We start from the raw sequence: 15710 nt of genomic DNA on the forward strand, positions 1-15710 counted from the left end.
TGCATTGGAGAAGGAAATGGCAACCCACTCCAGTGTTCTTGCCTGGAGAATCCCAGGGACGGGGGAGCCTGGTGGGCTGCCGTCTATGGGGTCGCACACGACTGAAGCGACTTAGCGGTAGCAGCAGCAAGCTGAATATTAAGGGGACAGAAAAGTGTCCAGGAAAAGGGCAGAACCAGAGACTATAGAGACCTGTGTGACTTAGCAGCAGTGTGGGTACTGAAGTGGTGCCCAGGAACTCCCAAGTGGGAACTGGCATCAGCTGGTTGAGAACGCCACTGGTGGAGGGTGAGCAGGTGATACCTCCATGCCCTGGAAGCCTGAACAGCTCAGCCGGATAACTATGATCTGGTGGGGAGGGAGGATTAGAATAGAGCCAGGTAGTGTGGGTACACCTGGCTCTAAAAGAAAACCTCTGCGAGATTCACTGTGTGCCCTGATCGTGGAAGGCTGGTGGGGAATGTTTCAATGATGATAGAGCAGAGGCCAGGTTATGTCACTGTAGGACTCTGCCTGCCAGACTGAGGGGGCAATGATTTTTTTTTTTTTTTTTTCATGGACAGATTTTAAAACACGCCTCCTGGCAGGTGTAGTGGACCAAGCAGATGTTTGTATAAGGTGAATTCCATTCAGAGTGGACCATGTGGTAGATTCTAACCCTACCTTGCTGATCATTTTACCTCTGAGAGCAGGTAAAGGGAAGTGTGTGTGTGTGTGTGCGCGCGCGGTCCTGCTGGGACCTAACGGTGACAAATGAGGAAAAGGCGGTTGACAGCGAGGACAGGGGGAAGCCATGCAGACAGCAAGGGGACCTGTGGCTGCGGCCAGCAATTGGCAGAGAGCTCGGGGTAGGGAGGCCGGCTCCACGGTGCCTGCTCTCCACCCTGCAGTCACTGGGCTGAGCATCTCCTACCTCATTTTGTCGCTTCCTTTGATCAAATTGAAGGACCTGCTCCTCACCTGAGCTGGAAGGGAGGCCATCTGTGTCCTCGTGTCCAGATGTCCATTAGTGACCTCGGGAACATTAGCCCAGGGCAGTGACTAGTCTGTGTGGCCCCTGATCGGTTTCCCATTCCCCCACCCAGGTTCAGGATAGAAATAGTGGGGTCTCCTAGGACCTGTGCTAGGAAGTCTGAAGGGAGCCATCCTCAGGGAAGGTGGAGCTGCGGGCTTTGGTTAAGTTCACAGGCAAGATCGAAGTGGAAAATAAGTCAAGAGTAGTGGAAAGCCCAGGGGAAAGGAGTTGCTTTCGTTTTAATTTCCCAGGGTAAGCTAATGTCTGTGGGGAGGTGATGAGTGGTATTCGATTCTGATGGGTAGGTTATAGTAAAGCAGGAACATTAATTTTTTTTTTTAAGGCTAAAACTCCCAACAGAAATGACTATTGATCATGCTCTGAGCCTGAAACCAAACTCATTTGGTCATTTGAGCTTTTGTCTTCAGGCTTGACTGATCGAGAGGGGTGTTGGCAGAGGCTTAATAGCCTGCAGTGAAATTTTATTTCATGAGGTCTGATTTGTGGTACGAAAATCACATAGAAGGAAAAAAGCACAATTTGAGTTTCTGGATTAGGTGCTAAGAGTCATTTTTGGCAGCACAGGGAACAAATCCAGGGCCCAGGGTTTTCTGGGGCAGATGGTCAAGAGGTTCTTCCAACTATGTAAATTTATAATGCCAGAGTGTTAATCTCACAAATTAAAATGTAAGACATGTTTAAAGTATATACATTTTTGACCCACAGCTAAGAAGAAATCTTCCAGAAATTGCCGACTTAACTGTTTTCTAAAACTTCTCTCTACTGGGGCTTGATGAGAATTTTAATCTTTCTGTGTTATCTGTCAGAGTTGTTGACCTGTTAACTTCAATTTCCCTTCCCAGAAATGCTGTCCTGCCTCCCCTGGGCTCCTCCCAAGTGCAGCAGCAGGGTCTCCTGGCCTCTCACTCACCTCTGTGCTGAGTGAGCACAGAGCAGGTGGGCTCCGGTAATTGGTTAGTGTTGAGTGAGAGGGGTGCTCAAGCTCAGGAAGAAAGGAGTATTTTTTTGGCCACATTTTTCTGTTTTAGGAGTTCTTTTCTACAAGTGAGTTAATTGGTACTTCAAGCATGAATGAGAGGTTTTTGGTTTCTTGTTTTGGCAACAGTGAGACAGGGGCAGGTATGTGGTTCAGCCCTGTCAGCCCCTTTTCCTGCCTGTGATTGTGGGGGTCACATCAGTATCTCAGTGGTGTGATGCTGTTGCTAAGGGACTGAGTGGTCTGGCCAGACAAGTGGGAAACCTGGAAACTGGCTTTAAAACCCCTCCTCCAACCACCATGATGATTTCAGGCCAGATTCTTTGAGGCTTGAGAAAAGGCTTCTCAAATAGGTGATCCCTATATTGAGTTAGTGTGGGCTGATCCTCCAAGGATCCTTTGAGCATTCAGCAGATGACACTGCTCAGAAGACAGTGGCTGTGCTTGGGGACTGCCACTGGGCAGGCCTGGACTCTCAGTGAGTGCCAGTCTTCTGTGAATCTCCTAAAGGAAGTCCTTACCCACTTTGCCATTCTTTTTTTAAAGATGGAATTTCAAAAATCTTAAAAGCTGGTATTTGAATAGCAATTAAACCTGATAAATTCTTAATTATAAAATGGTTGAAAGTGAAAAGTCGCTCAGTCCTGCCCGACTCTTTGTGATCCCATGGACTATACAGTCCATGAAATTCTCCAGGCCAGAATACTGGAGTGGATAGCCTTTCCCTTCTCCAGGGGATCTTCCCAGCCCAGGGATTGAACCCAGGTCTGCCGTATTGCAGGTGGATTCTTTACCAGCTGAGCCACAAGGGAAGCCCTAAAAAGTGGTTAGTTAGATTCTTTTTTCCCAGGTTAATAGTTTATAAGCCAACGTACCAGTTTTTCTTTTTTTCTTTTTTAACTAAAGTATGTTTTGGAATTTTCATTTGTTTTTCCATTTTGGGGCTATTTGTGGAGTGTCTAGAAAGTAACCAGCTGTTTTCCCAGTAAGGTCTTGGTTCCAGGAGTACAAAGTCCTGGTGACGCTTTGGGAGGTGCTAGACCAGTGTTGTCTTCCTAGAGCAGAGCCTCAGCCTTCTCGGATGGCCTACAGAGCTTGCACCCACCAACCAGAGGGGTGTGGATCAAGACACTAGCACCCCCCTACTAGAAACAGTGCGCTGAGTTCTTTCAGCCAGGGCTTTTGACTTTGGGCTGGGGAAGGGAGAAGTCGCTGTCTTCTCACAAGTCGAATGGGAAACCCTGTGGCTCTTTGCGCCTGTGCGTTTGGCCGCAGTGAGAGTGGTGGGGGTGGTGGGCCGGGGTGTTGATTTTATCAGGTTAAGGAAGAACTCCAGCTCTAAAGTTTCTTTATGTTTCGTCTAAAAAGCTCTGAAGCCAGGTTTTTAGAAAGGAGGGACCAATTCAGAGTAGAGGGAGAACCTGGAACAAAGGCTCCAGGGTCCCAGCGGGTGGGAGTCTGTGTGTGCAAGCCTGGCTTCTCCTCACCAGTCATGCCAGGCTAGCCTGGACCCCTGAGAGTCTCTCTCCTCACTACTGGCCTCTTTGCCCTCCTCAAATCCTTAAGATGTCCTTTGTGGAGAGCACTGATAAAGTTGTCCTCTGAACCAGGTGTCTTATACCAAGACATCTTCTCCTTGGTTTCCTTAGTCCATTTCTTTTAATCAGTGCCCCAGTCTCCCCCCTCAACCCCCTAAATTCTCCCAGGGCTTCTCTTTTCTTGGGTTTATCTCTTTTATACCACCTTTTCTTCCTTCTGTTTTTATCCTAATGCCTTCTAAGTTAATCTTTTCCCTCTCGTGGGCTTTTCTGTTGGGTCTGATGATTCTTGGTCTGCAGCCAGAAACGGGGCCCTGAAGTAGAAAGAGAACTGGGAGTCTGAGCCTTGCAGCCTTGTTCGACTCTGCCCCTTGGGTCTCAGCTTACCATTGCTAGCCTGAAGTCCAGCAATCTCCTCTTGCAGCCTCCAACTGGTCAGGAACCCACACCTGCCCTCACTGTCACTGGCTCCCTTCTTTCCTTGTGGACCTCATGTGTGTCCTAGGATATGAGCTCTGCTTATAAAAGTATGATTCTGTTTTATATTCCTTATTCTAGTTTTGCTAGAGGCAGAAAAGACAGAAGAAATTGCTTTCAGAAGGACTGTTCTTGGGACTTCCTTGGTGGTCTAGCAGTTGAGACTCTGTGCTTCCACTGCCAGGGGCTTGGCTTGTGTTCGATCCCTGATTGGGGAACTAAGATTCCCCCATGCCATGCGGTGAGCCAAAAAGTTAAAAAAAAAAAAAAAAAAAAAAAAGACCATTCTTCCAGGGGCAGAGCAATATATAAGACAGCACTGGTGACATGTGCGTTATTATAGCAGAACCCTGTTACATTTACAGTCAAAGGTGATCATCATCTACCTTTGGTAGTTTGAGTTTCTTCCCCTCTCTGAATTTCTCCCCCAGCGTTCTGGGGGGTCAGGAATCTGGCCCTGAAAGGGGTCTTGGAGGAAGGTCTTCTTCTCTTGCTACTTCTGAGGATTCGATAGCTCCCCGGCAGCACACACCTTCATGTGAAGGTGGGCATGTGATCCGGGAGGCTCTGCTTAGGAAACTGGATCTCTTAATTGATAGAGTCGGCTCCTGTGCTAGTAATGCAAGCTGTTGGTAATTACAAAAAACCTACTGTGAAACTCATCTAAAATTAATGAAGAGTCAGCACCGTGGATTGTAAATACAGAGGAAGTTATGGCCCTGGCTCTGTTTCCCGAAGGTGAATTATTTCTCGCCAGCCCCTAAGTTTTCCTTCTCCCCATTGTACCTGGGACCCCGGCCAGTTTACCTCCCTCCTCTGTCCCATTTTAATGGAAAGCTATCCAAAAAATGCAGTGCATTCCCAAGTCAACTGTTTGGGATTCTCCATTCCACTTTTCTATGAATGCAGAGAAGTGAAAGGTCTGTTTACTGTTTAAAGAAAACAGTGAAACATGTGGGAAACAAAAACTTGGGAGTGAAAACCAGCCTGATGAACAGAACGTGTCTGCTTTTCCTGACTTGGATTTTTTAAAAAGGAGGGCTGTTCAGTACTTTATTTCGCATGTATGTTGGCATGTGAAGCTCTCTAGACCACCACTTACATATGCCATGATAGATGGCTGAGGTATTTGAGGTTAAAATCTCTACTCCTTTGGCAACATGTACTTTACAGGCATACCATCCCCCCTTGATTTAATAGGCAGGATCTCTGGTCTGTGTGTGCTTTTATGTGACTTGAAAACAAACTGACTAGTCCATTTAAATAGATTTCAATTAGGATAATGGCTTTGAGACATCTCACAATGGTACATTTTCTAGACTATTTAAGATAGAATTGTCAAATTATAGCAAACAGAATTAGAAATTATTTTACAATTTTCTCAGCAGATTGTAATTTCCCCTTTGGTGTTATCTGAGTCATTCTGGAAATAATAGCATAAAGGTACCTTTTTCTAAAAACTTGATTATTTTCCAAATACAATGGTACCTTTTGGTTTAGAAGAAATGCTAGAGGGAGATGGTAGTCCAGGAGAACAAGCAGAAGACAGTAATTTTCAGCCTTTCATTGTACCTTTGGTCACATTTTTGGAAGAAAGACCAAAAATTGCCATTTGTGTGAAAGAACATTGGTAACTGGGTGAAATGACAATGAGATTTTAGAGTAACAAAGTCACTTTCTTCCATGGCTCGTAGAAACAAAGGGTGTGTGATCAGCAGGTCCAGCATCTGGGATTGATGGAAGTGAAGAGTTTGTGTAATCTGTAGTATATTTAAATTTCCATGTTAGAAAAACCTCACAGAGAACAAATTTATTAAAACAAAAATTAAAAAAAAATTTTTTAAATGGGAGGGCAAATGTACAAGTATTAATTCTTACAGAACATTGAAAATTCTTTAATATCTAGGACACAGTGTGTTGAGAGGGTCAGAGACCAGTGGAAACAATGACTTTAGGGTTACATTTTGATGTAGAAATGCTCAAAGATAAAACTTGCCTGGGAGGAAAGTTTCTATGGAGATGTGTCCTGTATCTTGAGTGATGTACTGAAGCATTGAAGATTCAACATTAATTTTGATCTTGCTGAGGAAGCTGGATAAAATAATGTGTTTCTGAATTAAAAAAAAAAGAGAGAAACAAAAACCCAGTAAGTTATTATGACATGTTACCGGCTTGCAGTGGAAAATGTCAACATCCAGGAGTCCAAAGCAAACTTAGGAATCAGCATCCTCAGTGCAGACCTCGCTGACTCACCATCTTGATTTCAGGGGCTGTCATAGCTGTGAGGTCCAGCGGCCTGTCGTCAGGCATCCCCAGGAATGTGGGGGATCTGCACCACAAAAGGAGTATGGTAGCAAGTACTGCCGATTCCTAGTATACTTCCTGGGAAAAAGTATTTGACTCCAGGCAGGTCCTAACTTGTTAGAAACTGGCGGTGGCTCTGAGAAGCTTTGCATGCTTACTTAATTGTGTCTGACTCCTTGCAACCTCATGGACTGTAACCCGCCAGGCTTCTCTGTCCATGGGATTTCCCAGGCAAGAAGACTGGAGTGGGTTGCCATTTCCTTCTCTAGGGGATCTTCCCAACCCAGGGATTGAACCTGCATCTCTTGAGTCTCCTGGACTGCAGGTGGATTCTTTACTGCTGAGCCCTCAGGGAAACTCGTTTCCTAAAATAACCCAAAGGAAAAAGTTCTGCTGCCCTTTAAGTGGTACTTTAACTGCTTTTAAGCCATGCACTTTTGAGTCTCTGAACCCTATGAGATCTCTCTAGAAAACCACACATGTACACACAGATCAATTTTGCATGTAGACATAAAAACCCTTGATTTACAGTAAGAGGCAAGTTTTTGGAGAGAATTTTAGAAGGGAGTTTGCTGCTGTTACACCATTTTTCATTGGAGGGTTCAGGCTGTGGCTTGAAAATGTACCTTGTGCGTTGTTGGACAGTAAGTTTGAACAGGGCTGGAAGCTGCGGCCAGGCCTCATTCTGAGAAAGTCGTGTGACCTGAGAGTAGTGCTTCTGGAAGGTGTAGCTCCCTTCCCCTGCAGAGCTGGGCCCAGTACTTCCCATTAGGGACTTTGGGGAGAAGGTTCTTTTTGTCTAAGGGCAAATTATGTAGAAAAGCAGTACCAACTCTGCATTTATTTCCCTAGTTATCTATGTGTGTTTTCCCTTAGAGTGGAAAGACAGATACAGCCTTTGACCCAGTGGGTTTTTTAATTTGCTAGGTAAATCACTTGTTATATTAGTTTTAAAGGAGGCATTGCCTGCTTTATTATGGCATAACATGACTTCAGAGTTCTCCCATTTGAGAATATATGTGTTTAAGAAAGTACCTTGAGAAAACTGCATTTGTTGGATTTGTGTCCTGGCTTCAGATCATCTGTTGCGCATTCCAGCAGCCTTCCTGTATGAGGCAAGCTGGGAGCCTGACACAAGGGCAGGCCCGAAGCCGCAGGTCTGGAGTCCTGTTGTTAGCAGCACTTCTTTCATTTCCACTTCTGACCCCTTCCCGTCACCTCAGTGGATGGTGACTTGCAGAGGAGCCTTTATGCCAATGAGGTCTAAGAACTCAGCACCACTCAAGAATATTTCCCCTTGTCTTGAAGGATCCTTATCTTTGACACAGCATCCAGGTCTGTATAGTCAACAGTATGGTTTTTCCAGTAGTTATGTACAGATGTGAGAGTTGGATCACAAAGAAGGCTGAGTGCCAAAGAATTGATGCTTTCAAACTCTGGTGCTGGAGAAGACTCGTGAGAGTCCCTTGGACGGCAAGGAGATCAACCAGTCAATCCCAAAGGAAATCAGCCTTGAATATACATTGGAAGGACTGATGCTGAAGCTCCAATACTTTGGCTACCTGATGCGAAGAGCTGAGTCATTGGAAAAGACCCTGATGCTGGGAAAGATTGAGGGCAGGAGGAGAAGAGGGCAGCAGAGGATGAGGTGGTTAGATAGTATCATCGACTCAGTGGACATGAATTTGAGTAAACTCCAGGAGGTAGTGAGGGACAGAGGAGCTTGGCATGCTGCAGTTCATGGCATTGTAAACAGTTGGATCCAACTTAGTGACTGAACAACAGCCAGGTTTCCTAAAAGAAATGCATTTTCTGAGCGGAAACAAGGTACAGAGTGGTCCTGTGAGAGGAGAGGGACCATGCCTACAGTCCTTAGTTAGGAAGGCTTATGTTCCTGGGAAGGGTATTACTGAGTAAAGAAGATCTGGGTTTATAAATTAGATCTCACTTGTTCATAACAACAGTTATAATACGTTACATTCAGGAGCTAAAACCTGATGCCCAGTTTCTAAAAATATACTCAACTGTAAATGACAGGTTTATCTTCTCTACTGTATGAAATTTTCTGAAAAGGACATAAACAAGTTACTTAGGTATTATATATAGTGTTCATTCATTCATTCAACCAGTAAATATTTTAAGTGTCTGCTCTGTACAAAAGTGGGGTGACAGCAGCAAATAAACTACGTTTCTGCCTACATAGAGATGTATTCTGTGAGGGCAAGAAGTAAGTAGCCATATAACATAGTGTTCTGAAAAATAAAGAGAATAAAGGGATGGGCAGACGTTCTTGGAGAAGGTAGTCAAGAAGGTCTTTCTGAGGAGGAAGCATTTGAGATGAGTCCTGCCATTATTTTTACTGCCACGAATTTGGGGGAGTAACAGTTGTCTTTGAGGCCGTGGAATTCAGTGAGGCTTCTCTGCAGAGACTGTGCTGACTTTGAAGGACCTTTTGAAGAGTCAGGACTTTGGCGTCAGTGGCCTTTTGAGGAGGTGATCTGGCCTTATCTGGTTTGGTGCCCTCTTTTCCTTACTGTCAGTTTTCTTGCGGCAAGAACAGGAGGAGAGATGAAGTTGCTGCTGACTTCTTGGCCGAGGTTCAAAGCAGACTGAGCATCTCCCTGCTTGCTGTCCAGTTGGCTTTGAGCTCTGCCACTGTACCTGGCTTTCTGATGTTATCTGTGCCCAGCAGTCTTGAAAATGTGTGAACCTGTTTGTTAATTTTTGCTCTTGTTGCCTTTGCCTAAGGAGACGAATCTAAAAGAATAATATCAAAGAGCGTGTTGCCTGTGTTTTCTTCTAGAAGTTTTATGATTTCAGGTATTACATTAAAGTTTTTAATCCATTTGAAGCTTATTTTTATATTTGGTATAAGAAAATGGTCCAGTTTCATTCTTCTGCATGTAGCTGGCCAGATTTCCTAACATCATTTGTTGAAGAGGCTGTCTTTTTCCCCATTGTATATTCTTGCCTCCTTTGTTGTTCATTAATTGACCATATACGTGTTAGTTTATTTCTGAGCTCTTTGTTCAGTTCCATTGATTTGTGTGTCTGTTTTTGTGTCGGTACCATACCATTTTGATGATTACAGTTTTGTAGTACAGTTTGAAATCAGGGGATGTGACACATCCAGCTTTGTTCTGCTTTCTCAAGATTGCTTTGGGTATTTGGGATCTTTTGTGTTTGCATATGAATTTTAGGATTTTTTGCTCTAGTTCTGTGAAAAAATTTCATTGGTATTTTGATAGGGATTGCATGAAATCTATAGATTTTGCACAGTAAAGGAAACCATGAGCAAAATGAAAAGGCAGCCTACTGAATGGGAGGAGATATTTGTAATCGATACACACATACACAGGAATATTACTCAACCATAAAAAAGAGTGACATCTTGACATTTGCAACAACATAAGTGGATCTAGAGTGTTTTAAGCTAAGTGAAATGAGTCAGAGAAAGACAAATACCATATGATCTCACTTTTATGTGGACTCTAACAAATCAAACAAACAAAACAGAAATAGATACAGAGAATAAACTAACTGGTGGTTGCCAGAGGGGAAAGGAGTATGTGATCGGCAAAATGGGAGAAGAGGATTAAGCAGTACAAACTTTTAGTTATAAATTAAGTCATGGGGATGTAATATACCACATAAGGAATATAGTCAATAATATTGTAATTATTTTTTATGGTGATAAAAGGTTACTAGACTTATCATGGCTGTCATCTGTTAATGTGTTTAAATGTCTAATCATTACTATACACCTGAAACTAACATAGTATTGGATGTCAACTATACTAAAAAAAAGAAAAATTAGGACATTTTAAAAATAAATAAAAAGTAAAAATAAAATATATGAACCGACTTCTTCACCTGTCACTTCAGGAGGACTAACCACCTGCTTGCTTTCCCTGGGATGTTCGCCACACCACATGACCTGAGCTGGCCCTTAGTCCCAGACACAGGGGGCCTGGTTATAGGGTGAAATATGGCAGCTGTTGGCCTAAGGCTGTTTTTCATGACATCACTTTCAAGCATTGAATCACAAAGTTATGAAACAGTTTTTTAGGGAGCAGTGAACTATGGAATGAGGTTCGTGACATTGTACAGGAGACGGGGATCAAGACCATCCCCATGGAAGAGAAATGCAAAAAAGCAAAATGGCTGTCTGGGGAGGCCTTACAAATAGCTGTGAAAAGAAAAGTGAAAAGCAAAGGAGAAAGGAAAGAGATAAGCATCTGAATGCAGAGTTCCAAAGAATAGCAAGGAGAGATAAGAAAGCCTTCCTCAGCGATCAATGCAAAGAAATAGAGGAAAACAACAGAATGGGAAAGACTAGAGATCTCTTCAAGAAAATTAGAGCTACCAAGGGAACATTTCATGCAAAGATGGGCTCGATAAAGGACGGAAATGATATGGACCTAACAGAAGCAGAAGATATTAAGAAGAAGTGGCAAGAATACACAGAAGAACTGTACAAAAAAGATCTTCACGACCCTGATAATCACGAAGGTGTGATCACTCACCTAGAGCCAGATATGCTGGAATGTGAAGTCAAGTGGGCCTTAGAAAGCATCACAAAGCTGGTGGAGGTGATGGAATTCCAGTTGAGCTAGTTCAAGTCCTGAAAGATGATGCTGTGAAAGTGCTGCACTCAATATGCCAGCAAATCTGGAAAACTCAGCAGTGGCCACAGGACTAGAAAAGGTCAGTTTTCATTCCAATCCCAAGGAAAGGCAATGCCAAAGAACACTCAAACTACCGCACAATTGCACTCATCTCACACGCTAGTAAAGTAATGCTCAAAATTCTCCAAGCCAGGCTTCAGCAATACGTGAACCGTGAACTTGCTGATACTCAAGCTGGTTTTAGAAAAGGCAGAGGAACCAGAGATCAAATTGCCACCATCCGCTGGATCATGGAAAAAGCAAGAGAGTTCCAGAAAAACATCTATTTCTGCTTTATTGACTATGCCAAAGCCTTTGACTGTGTGGATCACAATCAACTGTGGAAAATTCTGAAAGAGATGGGAATACCAGACCACCTGATCTGCCTCTTGAGAAATTTGTATGCAGGTCAGGAAGCAACAGTTAGAACTGGACATGGAACAACAGACTGGTTCCAAATAGGAAAAGGAGTTCGTCAAGGCTGTATATTGTCACCCTGCTTATTTAACTTATATGCAGAGTACATCATGAGAAACGCTGGGCTGGAAGAAGCACAAGCTGGAATCAAGATTACTGGGAGAAATATCAATAACCTCAGATATACAGATGACACCACCCTTAATGGCAGAAAGTGAAGCGGAACTAAAAAGCCTCTTGATGAAAGTGAAAGTGGAGAGTGAAAAAGTTGGCTTAAAGCTCAACATTCAGAAAACTAAGATCATGGCATCTGGTCCCATCACTTAAGGGGACATAGATGGGGAAACAGGGAAACAGTGTCAGACTTATTTTTTGGGGCTCCAAAATCACTGCAGATGGTGATTGCAGCCATGAGATTAAAAGACGCTTACTCCTTGGAAGGAAAGTTATGACCAACCTAGATAGCATATTCAAAAGCAGAGACATTACTTTGCCAACAAAGGTCCGTTTAGTCAAGACTATGGTTTTTCCAGTGGTCACGTATGGATGTGAGAGTTGGACTGTGAAGAAAGCTGAGCGCTGAAGAATTGATGCTTTTAAACTGTGGTGTTGGAGAAGACTCTTGAGAGTCCCTTGGACTGCAAGGAGATCCAACCAGTCCATCCTAAAGGAGATCGGTCCTGGGTGTCATTGGAAGGACTGATGTTGAAGCTGAAACTCTAATACTTTGGCCACCTAATGCAAAGAGTTGACTCATTGGAAAAGACTCTGATGCTGGGAGGGATCGGTGGCAGGAGGAGAAGGGGACGACAGAGGATGAGATGGCTGGATGGCATCACCGACTCGATGGACATGAGTTTGAGTGAACTCTGGGAGTTGGTGATGGACAGGGAGGCCTGGCGTGCTGCTATTCATGGGGTCGCAAAGAGTCAGACACGACTGAGCGACTGAACTGAACTGAACTGATACTTCCACCAGGGCTTCCCAGGTGGCTCAGTGGTAAAAGAATCTGCCTGCCAATGCAGGAGACATGGGTTCAGTCCCTGGGTCGGGTGGATCACCTAGAGGAGGGCATGGCAACCCCCTCCAGTATGCTTGCCTGGAAAATCCCATGGACAGAGGAGCCTGGGGGCTACAGTCCATGGCGTCGAGAAAGAGTTGAACATGACTTAGCAGGTAAACAGCAACAACGCTTCTGCCAGTGATGCTGTGCTAAGATGCTTCGGTTGTGTCCGACTCTTTGTGACTGCATGGACTGTAGCCTGCCAGGATCCTCTGTCTGTGAGGTTTTCCAGGGAGGAATAGTGGAGAGGGTTGCCATTTCCTACTCCAGGGGATCTTCCTGACCCAGAGATCGAACCTGTGTCTCTCATGTCTCCAATATTGACAGGTGGCTTCTTTACCACTAGCAGCATCTGGGAGGCCCCCGCAGTGATGCTGCCACCATATGATACATTTTTTCCTATGTGCCATGTTAATGAAGCCCACAGTTGTTCCTGTTACCCCACATACCCAGGGTACATTGACAACCAGTGTTTGTTTAGGGCCACCATGGACAGATCCATTGCCAAAAGCTTTCCACTCGTCCTCAGACATCCTGTTGTTACCGTTGCCCCTTGGCAGACAAGGAAACTGACTTTGGTCAGGGAAGGAAGGGGTCTGGCCATGTGAAGAGAAGCCTGTACAGGAGCTAGTGTAGAACTCTCTTCTTCCCCACACAGATGCTCGGAGGTCGACTTTATTTTTCCCATTTCATAGATGAAAACATGAAGCTCAGAAAGATCATGTAACCTGGCTGAGGTCATGTAGCTGGTGAGGGGCTGAGCTAGGGTTTGCACACAGTCTGAATTGGAAACTCAGGTTCTTCCCACCCTACCCGGTGCCTGCCTCCTCTGCCAGAGGCCACCTGCCCCTTGCTCCCTTCTTCCCTTTATAACTCCGCCACCACCTTCCTCTTTTTCAGTATCTCCTCCGTCACTTTGCCCAGCATCTGAGCTAGTGGCCCAGCTGACTCTATGCTGGGCTGGGTGTTGTGAGCCAGGCCGGGAGTGCCACATTAAGAAGAGCTGCTGTTTCAGGTACCTGGAGGGTTAATAGACTTTAAAATACTTGTGACAAACTAAACACACAGTTACACACCCACATCTATGTACATATGTAATGTGTATGTATATATGTGTGTGTGTGTATCTGTATTTATCTCCATAGAAGAGAGTTAAACTCTATATCACTCTAGCATTTCAAACATACATTGTTTAAGCATTGTGTTTTCAGTGTGGGGCTTCCCTGGTGGCTCGGGCAGTAAAGAATCTGCCTATAATGCAGGAGATCTGAGTTTGATCCCTGAGTAGGAACAATCCCTTGAAGAAGGGAATGGCAACCCACTCCAGTATTCTTGCCTGAGAAACCCCATGGACAGAGGAGGCTGGCAGGCTACAGTCCATGGGGTCACAAAGAGTCGGACATGACTGAGGCGACTAACACACACACAGTATGGTTACTAGTTTGCATTGTCCCCCTCATTTATCAGGATTCTATTTGCATATCGCCCCATTTCTCTGTAGTCCTTACCTGCTTGCCATTTGTAAGGACTGTGTTCCTGTTAGCACGCATAGAAGCCGTGGTTGACCATGTGCGTTAAGCTCTTGTGGCCTCCTTGGTTGTTTTCTGCTGAAAGAGGTTTGTTATACCATAGGAAAGTCCCTCCACCCTGGAGCATATGTCCTTAATGAGTTCATTGTTATCCCAGACAGGCTTTGAGGAACCCCCAACAGTAGAATATTTTACAGCCCATTCTGTGCATTATTGCAGTGTTTTGTTTTTAAGCACTTTTCAGCACTTTCCTGAGTTGTCTTTAGACACAGCCTGGGGTGGATACTCCCTGGACAGATAGGGTGATGCTCTTGAGCTTGGTCTATAGCCAGCGCTCAGTGAACATGGACCAGATGGAACTCTTTCTTGAAGCTTGGAGCACCTGTGGAAAGCTGCTGTTGACTCGGGATCAATTGGTCTCTGCAAAAAGCTGAGCAAGGCAGTATGGTACAGTGATGAAGAACATGGCCTTGGAGCCCTAGCTCTGCTAATAAGTAGCTTTGTTATCTTGGAAACCACTTCTGGTCTTTTCCTTCACCTGTAAATCGTGGAAATAGTATTAGTACCTACCTCAGTGGGTTGTCAGACGTAAATGAGGTATTGTTGGTACGGTATTTAGAGCCATGTAAAAGTGAACTGTTGTTATTGACTCAGGTCTGTGTCTCTCTTGGATCTCTGTGGCTCATGGCACTCCTTTCCTCCCAGAAATAACTCTCCTGCTTTTTAGTTGCTTGGAGCAAATACTCTTCTATACATAAATGATGCTCTTTATTATGGAAATGTCAATGACTGTCACAAAGTTTTTGGAGGGGGAAAAACCCTGAATTTTCTTGAGAGAATAACAACCATGATACATCTTTAAATAGAATATCCGCCACACAGGTTATTTTGAGGAAAAGTGGTGATATTACCTTAGTATACTTTACTCCGTTGTATCCAGGGGCAGAGTGCAGTGTGGTTAATTAATTAATGTGCCCAAAGTTTCCAGTTTATGAAGGGCTAGCCTATTTATTCTTTCTCCCAACAATCTGAGGGGAAGGGTTTCTCCATCATGACCCTCATATAATGGATCAGAAAACCCCGATCCAGCGAGGCTTCTCCTGAGTGGAGGTTCTTTCCTGGGAGCCTCAGCTGGCCCAGGCAGTGCGCTTTTAGGTGTTGAGTTATCTGAGTGGGGTGTGACGGGATCCTGATTGCTCGAGGATGGCCAGAAAGTTCTGCTCCTGTTTTGGCATTTCACTTTGGCCGAGAGGACTATCTGAGGACCCACATAAGCTAGAAGAAAAAACCCAACAACGAACTCAGCACTCATCATCTGGGAAAGGGCTGGACACTGCTGTTAGGCAGTTATTGGACCTGTGAAGAGGAAAATACCAAGATCACAACTTTACAGCGTTCAATTCTTTGAAACGTCAAATGGAGCCCCAGTACGGCCGTCAGATTTAAAGTGCTCCAGGATTAGATTAGACTGTGATTCCATGCTGTGTACTCATGTTTCTCGTTATGAAATGCTTCTTGCGCTTATTTTCCTTGATTGGCTGAGAAACAGCCTTGTTTCTCCTGTTACTTGGTGCATCCAAGTTTCTTTTTCATTCTCCTTGTCTTTTGTCTTCTGTCCTGTTTCAGGCCTTTAGACAGCAGTGAAACATATTCAGGAATGCGCAGCTCTGGAGGCCCCGACTGTGGGGTCTGGGGTAGGGGTG

The 15710-nt window shown here is 44.5% G+C and overlaps 1 protein-coding gene across 3 annotated transcripts in view; it reads left to right on the forward strand.

Moving 5' to 3' along the window:
- Positions 1 to 15710, forward strand: part of TEX2 (testis expressed 2) — a 120441-nt gene that overhangs the window by 12127 nt on the left and 92604 nt on the right. Inside the window, exon 2 of one of the 3 annotated variants that reach the window (XM_055575512.1) lies at positions 564 to 692. The exons of the other annotated variants lie outside the window; for them this stretch is intronic. The gene's annotated coding sequence lies outside the window, so the exon portion shown is untranslated. The remainder of the gene's footprint in view (positions 1 to 563; positions 693 to 15710) is intronic. 3 annotated transcript variants of the gene reach the window in all.

Source organism: Bubalus kerabau, chromosome 4, assembly GCF_029407905.1.
Source record: "Bubalus kerabau isolate K-KA32 ecotype Philippines breed swamp buffalo chromosome 4, PCC_UOA_SB_1v2, whole genome shotgun sequence".
NCBI classification, from domain to species: Eukaryota; Metazoa; Chordata; class Mammalia; order Artiodactyla; family Bovidae; genus Bubalus; species Bubalus kerabau.